This window comes from Podarcis erhardii (genome assembly GCF_964252035.2).
Source record: "Podarcis erhardii genome assembly, chromosome: 6".
NCBI classification, from domain to species: Eukaryota; Metazoa; Chordata; class Lepidosauria; order Squamata; family Lacertidae; genus Podarcis; species Podarcis erhardii.
Genome location: NC_138510.1, coordinates 65,520,435 through 65,529,153, shown reverse-complemented (window position 1 = coordinate 65,529,153; position 8,719 = coordinate 65,520,435). Strand labels below are relative to the sequence as shown.

General features: G+C 42.4%; 1 protein-coding gene across 2 annotated transcripts in view; it reads left to right on the top strand.

Moving 5' to 3' along the window:
- Positions 1 to 843: 843 nt before the first annotated feature.
- Positions 844 to 8,719, top strand: part of NEGR1 (neuronal growth regulator 1) — a 573,510-nt gene continuing 565,634 nt past the window's right edge. For both annotated transcript variants that reach the window (XM_081866559.1, XM_081866558.1), the window contains exon 1: positions 844 to 855. The gene's annotated coding sequence lies outside the window, so the exon portion shown is untranslated. The remainder of the gene's footprint in view (positions 856 to 8,719) is intronic.

Genomic DNA, 8,719 nt, shown 5'->3' with positions numbered 1-8,719 from the left:
ATATTAGTAACTGTGCTAATGTAGTATTTTTATATAGAAGTGTATTTTTGTAATATTTTAAGTTGTCTGTTGTTGCTTCAGTTTTCTGTACACTGCTTAGTAGTATATAAAGTGGTGTAGAAATTAAATAAAGAAACAACCAAATCAGAGCCTCCCCATTCCATTGCTTGGTTTGCCTGTTAAATAAAATGAAATGCAAGCTTCATCACCATACAAACACAGAGAGGAGGGGAAGAGCATGGAGCTGCTTCCCTGTGGTGCAATTACAGTGATCCAGAAATATGTGAATGAAGGAACTGCTTGGTTGAAAGGATTGCCATCTTCATAGGAATTCTACTGGCTGAAAGACATGAATGGCAGTCACTTTCCAAAATACCAACTTTACCTTACATTAGGTTCTACAAATTGTCTGTTTTGGCCCTTCCTGTTTTCCATCTCTGCTTAAGTTATTATGAGCACTGCTGTGCAATGGGAGCATAGAACCATGTGCAGCAGTGAGATTATTGTGCTGTGAGTCACAAGGGATATCACAGGAAAGAGAGGAAATATATATTTTTCGCTTTTGTGACAATTATCTGATTACAAGTTTTCTCTGATACCATTTACTCCACTGTGTGTGCTTGTGTGTGTGTTTAAATTCTGCTGTTGTTGTGATATATATATAAAATTAGATATTTATTTAAAATGTTGCTATGCCACTGTTAGGGAACTGCCATCAGTGCCGGAGGGAGAGAGCAAAAGCCAGAGGGATTCCAGAGAGCGTCCCGGGATTGGGAGAGGCAGCCCATCTTCTGGGGAAGAGAATCAGTGTAGCACCAGTGGAGAAGGGGGGCAGATGGGAGAAGCGGCGAGGCGGTCCCATGGCTCCTTGCCAGGGACCAGCGGGGAGAGTAGGGGTCCTCCGCTGCCTATGCCCTCCTTGCACAGAAGGCTTTCGCGCAGAGAGAGTAGGAGGAGACTAGGCGTCAAAGAGCTTCTTTGCTGGAAGAAGTTTAAGAAACGCCCACTGACGGATTCTGCCAGCGATCGAGACAGCCACGGGTGAGTGGCTGTCCGGACAGAAAAGGTTCACTCAGGCAACCCAGCCAGGTGTTTGCACCGGCTTACGCACGAGGAACCCCTAGAACCATTACAGCCACCTTCCATTCAAAAACTTAGAAGGCGTTTCCAGTGCTTTTTTCTATTCAAAAAAATGTTATGGGGTGCTCCCATTTTGACTCAAGAAAATCACCATTTTATAGTTCAAATCAGGAAAATTAAATACAGTAAATGGACAAAAGTACAAAGATTCACAAAATGTTTAGGGGTATGTGTGCCCCTGCGTCCCCCCAGAAAAAAAAGCACTGGACGTTTCACAACATAAAGTGCCAATTAATTAAAATCAGTGCATTAAAACAAAACAAAACAAAACAAAAATACAGCAGCATCTAAAGAACCAAACCAAAATAATGCAGGCTAATACTAAAGATGCTCAAAAGCCTAAAATACTAAAGATGCTCAAAAGAGCAGGTGGGTTTTCAAGAAGCACCAACAGTGTGCTATCATTGGAGCTTCTCTTATTTCAAAGGGGAGCTGGTTCTGTAGGGTGGGTGCCTCAACTGAGTGCCTCCCCACTAGTTACCACAAGATAGGCTGCAGAAGACTGTTATATCACTAGGAGGGTATCACCAGCAGTGTAGGTAGCCGCTCGGGTGCCCAGCGTGGAGCGAATGTCCAGCAGCTGGGGGCAGGGTAAGCTGCCCATGGGGATGGGGCAAGCCAAGACAGGGCACACTGCGTGGAGCCTCTCTGCAGCCTCCCCCTCAGCTGTAGGGCAGCTGAGGCGGTGGGCAGACGTAAGCCCCACACTGCTCAAAAAAGCCAAGGCAGTTCACCCACCACCTTCTCTTCAGGAGAGACGTATGGCTCGGGCACGCTGCAGACCCCATTGTGTGGCGCCCAGTGCCCCCCAGCTCACCTAGCTACCAGTAGCATAGGAATGGGGGTACGGTGGGTGCGTGAGTTATTTTTCAATTTAAAAAGTGTCATGAGCCCATTTTTTTTTTATTTATTTTAAAAACACATATTTTTGCCATTTTGGCACCCCCCTCAGTGATGACACCTGGGACAGACCTCACCCACCATACCCCCCTTCCTACGCCACTGGGCTTCACCTGCAAGCCCTAGTGATTGAACAGCTCTATGCAGGAAAAGTCATTCCTTCAGACAGCCCAGTCCCAAGCTCTTGCGGGATTTATAAGTCATCAGTAAAAATGTACACCTGAGCTGGTAGCAAATTGGCAGTGTAGGTTTTTTTTAGAAGTAGCATGATATGCTTGTGAAATTCTAGTTCTGCTTAGCAACCTAGTTGCAGCTTTCTGGACCATCTTTAAGTGTGCCCCCTATATAGCACACTACAGTAAGCCAGCCTTGAGCTTACCATCAAATGAGTCGCTGCGGTTAGGCAATCTGTGTCCAGGAATGGTCCAAGTTGGTGCACCATCCTTTCTGTAAGCAATCAGAAACCATAGGCTGTTGCTTTAGGATAAGGACCAGTCCTAGCCCTATGATAGGAATTTAAGAGCAAAGTTAAAACATCAGTAAAGAGTAATTACCATGGCAGGAAACCGTTGTGATGCTCAGGTTAAGTAGGGTCACTGAAATAAGATAGCCCCTGTAAAATAGGAACCAATTTTTTCCCATTTTGACAAACTTAATATCTTCACAAATCTGAATGCATCTTTGTGTAGCAATGTATGCCTGCATATCTGAGATGAGAATCAAGCTCTCTGCCTTGTCAGCTGTGCTTAATACGATAGATCATGAGGTCCTTCCAGATCAATTGAAACATGCCTAGTTCGGTGTTTACCTAGTTTTCGTCTTATTTACTTAACGGTCTCAATTTGTATCTTATGCATTGAAGTATTCAGCTCAAGTTAATGTAGTTCCCCAGAGCTTTGTTCTTAGCTCAGTGCTTTACTATTTATATGACCCCAATGGCTTCGGTTTTCTGACAGTCCGGGCTCAATTTTCATCACTTTGCTGATAATACACAGCTCTGCCTGGCTCTCTCTCTCTTTTCTGCTTATCCAGCCTGACAGAAGTTTGAACATAAAATGTCCCAACATTTTATTTTTAACAGAACGCCTTGTGGAAGGGGATTCTTATTAACTGCAGCACCTGGCTGTAGGAGCTTTGCTTATTCTTCTGAAATACAGATTGATGGTGATCACACTGCTTTTGCAGATGTTGCTGAAATGTTAATCTCGGTTATTTCTTTTGTAGAATATGCGTCAGCTGTAGTCAGAAAATTGTATTACTATTTAATAAATATTCTATAATGTCTCAGAGTGAAGAGATTTATGCATTGTTTGTGCCTTACTTTACTTCCTCTTACTAGAACAGTATATTTTATCTTTGAGGTCTCTTGACGGAGCTGTACACAGTGCAAATTGTAAAACGCTCTGTACTTAACATTAAGGTGTTGTCATCAACATTTTAGAACAGCCCAGGGTTTTTCCTCAGTCACCGCACAGCTATTTAGTACCAAGGCAAATGTTACTTATTTGTCTAGGAAGCTGTCTCATACTGAAACGGATCATTGGTCCATTTTACTCAGCATTTTCTGCAACTAGGGTTTGACAAACCTGTGATTTATTTTCTCTTCATTTATTACTTACCCAGACAGTTCATGGGCACAACAGTTTGCCAATTTAAACAAAAATTAAATTTTAAATTAAAATTGGTATCCATTTTTGTAGGCATATCTTCTAATATACAGTGGTACCTTGGGTTACATACGCTTCAGGTTACATATGCTTCAGGTTACAGACTCCGCTAACCCAGAAATAGTGCTTCAGGTTAAGAACTTTGCTTCAGGATGAGAACAGAAATTGTGTTCTGGCGACGCAGCAGCAGCAGGAGGCCCCATTAGCTAAAGTGGTGCTTCAGGTTAAGAACAGTTTCAGGTTAAGTACAGACCTCCAGAACAAATTAAGTACTTAACCTGAGGTACCACCGTACATACGTATACATTTTTTTTGTGGGCAACATTCCCTATTATAATGCATTTTGTACACTGTTTTCACAAATGTGTGCATTGTTATGCACCCTTTCTCCTAATACAATGCTTTTTGTTGCATTTCTGCAGCATAAAATTCACAGGAATGCAAATTTTGAAAATGGCTACACTTCAGTTCAAATACTGGTACAGGAAGTGACTGGTTAGCAATGGTTCTCCAGGGCTTCAGGCTGGTGACTTCTGTCCCAACCCTGCCTGGAGGTACAATGAGTTGAAACTGGAATCTCTTGCATGCAAAGCCTGTGTGCCTCTTTGAAGGCAAGTGTGATATTAAGAACATATTGAGAACCTGCTGGATCAGGCCAATGGCCCACCTTGTCCAGCATGCTGCTTTCACAGTGGCCTCCTAGATGCCTGTGGGAAACGCTCATCAGGATCTGAGCACAAGAGCACTATGGTTTCCAGCAACTGATATTCAGAAGAATTGCTGCCTGCAACCATGGAGGCAGAACATAGCCACGGCTAGGCCCAGTATACCTGAAGGAGCATATCCACCCCCCATCGTTCAGCCTGGACACTGAGGTCCTCCTCTGAGGGCCTTCTGGCAGTTCCCTCACTGCAAGAAGCGAAGTTACAGGGAACCAGGCAGAGGGACTTCTCAGTAGTGGCACCTGCCCTGTAGAATACCCTCCCATCAGATGTCAAGGAAATAAACAACTATTTGACTTTTAGAAGACACCTGTAGGCAGCTCTGTTTAGGGAAGTTTTTAATGTTTGATGTTTTATTGTATTTTTAATATTTTATTGGAAGCCACCCAAAGTGGCTGGGGAAACCTAGTCAGATGGGTGGGGTATAAATAATAAAATTATTATTATTATTATTATTATTATTATTATTATTATTATTATTATATTGGTCAGTAGCCATTGTTAGTCTCTTGCTTCATTATCTAACTCTCTTTTAAAGCCATCCAAGGCATCCATATGTCTACCCTACAACGGGAATCCCACAAAAAGTGTGTTCGTTAATATCATCATCATTTTTATCAGAGTCAAGATATCTTCATTATTCTGGAGGTTGAAAGGGCCTTTCATTGGCAAAAGATTTGTTAGAATTTAGGACTTGTTTATTTCATCTGTGGTGGTTATCCAGTATCATATCTCCATATGTGGCCACTGGGCTCTCATATTATCAACAAAACTTGAGGAAAACACCCCACTTGTTCATAGATTTCCATCTGCTACAGGAGCAGCTTCATCTATACCCGGGACAGCTGGGCAGTGGTATGGAAAAAAATGAAACATGAAGCTATTTGCCAAATGTTCATTCACTGTATCGGGCAGTAGAAGACATGATGCCATATGCATAGGGAGTAACTACTGACTGAGCTTACCCAATATTTTGTTTGCATTTTTTAAACAAACCCAAATTCCATTATGGGAAAAGGGAAGAACTTTCTAAATGGACAAGATGTTATATTTTCATATTGGGCCAGTTCCGACTAACTGTTTTGATAATTGCTAATACAGGAAAAGCTCTATTTATTGGCAGCATCCAGAAATATTTGGACGACAATGTTCAAATGGAGGCAAAAAAGCAGGTGCTACAACAAAATAGAGTGGAAGGCGGATTCTCTGCTTGATTAGTTAGTGTGCACCCTAACCCCATTGGTCCACCTAACTTGGGATTGTCTACACTGACAGGCAAGACTGCCCAGGGTTTCGGCAAGGATGACTTTTCCAGTCCTTTCTCAAGATGTTGGGGAGTGAACCATTCAAAGCAGTTGCTCTACCACTGAACTATGGCCCTTCCCAAAAGGAGACAGTTTTTTTCTCTCCACTTGCAACTTCTCTCCTATTATTGCACTCATTCAGGTGAAGAGTGCAATGGTGGTTGTAGTTTTTTTCCAAGAGGCGTTGCAATTCCAGGAGCCTTTGAAAGAACTACAACTCTCATAGTCCATGTGTCCTAGTACACTTTCCTGGGAAGGTAGAGATGCATTTGTGTAAGCAATGAATTGCCTTCCTGTTTTACAATCTAGGGCAAATTTAGGAGTTAAAACAAACATTTTATTTGCTTATCTGACAGCATTTTTGTGTTCTGATTAATAAACCCATGCCTTAATTTCTTTCTCTTTTTCAAGTAAGCTGGTCTGATCTGGGCAGATTCTGAACCATTGCATCTCACGCTACATTATTGCCTTGGTTTTCTTAGCCATGTTATTGTTAAGAAGTGTAGGCTAAACTTCTAGTGGATTGATTGGGTACTGGAAGAGGAGCTGACATGACGCAGAACCCTTGTGAGTTCTCTCCTCCCTCCTCCTTTTTCTGTTCTGTTATCTCAGTTGTTGTTGGTAGAAAGGCCCTACTGCAAGGTGGACTTACTCACAAGATTAAAGGGCAAACTAGACACCCATTTAATACCCTGAAATACTAAGGTAAGGAGAGGGACATTCAGTGGTTGTGACAGATCTCATTTGGGGAATAATTCCACAAGATGCCACCATAAGAAATCCTCACACATATTTCTAGGCTTACTTCAGCTTACGTTGATAAACAAAGAAGGCCCATTCCTTAATCTTTCCCAATATTTCAATGCTCCCCCCTTTTTTTTGCAATAAAGAAGGGAAGTCTGAGGAAGGCTTGCAGAATTTTGCAAAGACCTGGAAACCCAATTTTAAATTTAATGTCATTCATGGCCTACCCTCTTGTTGAATGAATACGCAAGCATCAAATCCAAAAAATTGCAGGTTGATGAAAAATGATTAACTTTCTCAATTTAATTTATCGAAAGACATTATTCTTCAATTACACAGTAGTTGTTACTGTTATGAGTAGCGTCTATGCTGAAATCTTAACTTACGATCTACGAATGAAAAACTTATATAAGACAAACAAAAACATTGTCTTTATGTTTAACCTAAGTTGTATTTTTTATTCTAGTACTGTTTAGAATATTACATTTAAGACCTTCCCTATATCCCGATACCAAAAACGAGTAAAGTAAAGCTAGACTAATACAATATGGTTCCCCAACTAGCTGAGGGAGGGGTTGATTCAAGTGCAAGGCATGTTGGATCTGAGTAGCTAGTTAGGCCTCATGCAGCCCAGCCAACCACAAGGCAGTGAGGTCATAGACATTAAAGGCGGCTGCACCCTCCTTTTGGAGACCAGCTTTTGGAGACCTAAAAATAAAATTTAAAAATAGTGCAATATTAGCTGTCTGCTTGTTGTGACCAAGTAGGTCTCTCCTTCCTGTCCATCCCGAGGGAAGGTACTCTTTTGCCTACTCTACATTGTTTTATCAGTGTTTATGAATTTCATCAAGGTGGCTCCAAATATTAGCCATATAAATAGGGCAGTAGTAACAGAGGTAAAGAGATGACCATGTTACAGGGTAGACTTGCTCTAACAAGAGGAGTTGCAGGAGATCGTGCTAGCCAGCACCATGGGTAGTGAACACACTTCCAATGAGCTAGAGGAAAGCTGGTAGTTAAACAATTAAGGGTGCTGCAGTAGGACATGTAAGATGGTGTGGCCCATCCCTGAATCCACTTTTGGATTGGTTTTGCATCTTAATCCCACTATACAGCAGCAAACTCCTAAAGTAGCAATTGAGGATTTAAAGTTTAATTGATAAATAAATTGCAAATCTTTTGGTCAATTAAAAGGAGTCCCCAATTAATCAGGCAGGTAATGATGATGGATTATCATTATCATCATCTTAAGAGTGTGTGTGCGCGCGCACACATGTGTGTGGGCTATCTCTGCTGCATAAAATGCTCTAAGCTATATTAGTGCAACAAATTTCCATGTGTGCCGTTGAGCTTCTTATTCTTCTCCTGTCCCTTCCAGCCTCCCACATGCCTTCAGAATCAGCTCTAAAGGGTCAGGAAATGCTCTGAAGCAGATTGGTGGGGTGAGGGGCAGAAAAGAAATTGAAGTTCTGTTGTGGATGTAGAATTTCACTGGCACAGACCCATACTATTTAGAACTGTGTGGCTGGCACCTGGTATGTGACTTTGTAGAAGAAGGATTACTCACAAGAGCACAAGAAAGGTCCTCCTGGATCTATCCCGGCTTGGCATACTGCTTCCTACAATGACCAACAAGATACTTCCAGGAAGCCCATAAAAGAACGAGTGCTCTAGACCATGGTTGAAGGAGTAGAGAAATATCTGGGGGTAGAGGAAGAAAGATACGCAGCAAGGTTCAGAGACCTGCTCTTGAAAATATTAAATTTCTACTTAGCCTATTAAATAGTTAATTGGAAGTAAATCTCATAAAGTTCAGTGGGGCTTACCACTAGTTAAGTGAGTATAGGACTCACTTGCCTGGGAGCAGTAGCAATTGGTGGTGCTCACCCGACCTCCCATCACCCACACAGCTCCTGCTTATTGGGACGGGAGAAGGAGAGGTAAGCTGATGAGGTCAATGCAGTCTCTCTCTCTCACGTGCTCTCTCTCTCTTAATAAAACCCTTTTATTTAAAAAAAGGTTTGCAATAACAACAAAGGCCTCTCTTGGTCAGAGATTGCAAAATATATGGGGCGAATTGTCACCCGCGATGCCATCCTGTTTCCTGTCCCGCTGGTGTGTGTGTCTCTCCCCAATCCTGGGTCCTGCGGGCGTTTCCCGAAACCTCTGCCGACTAGCCTGGGGGAGCAGAGGGGGGCACCTTGGGGACCAGACCCCGCACCCATACAAGAGAACTCAGGAG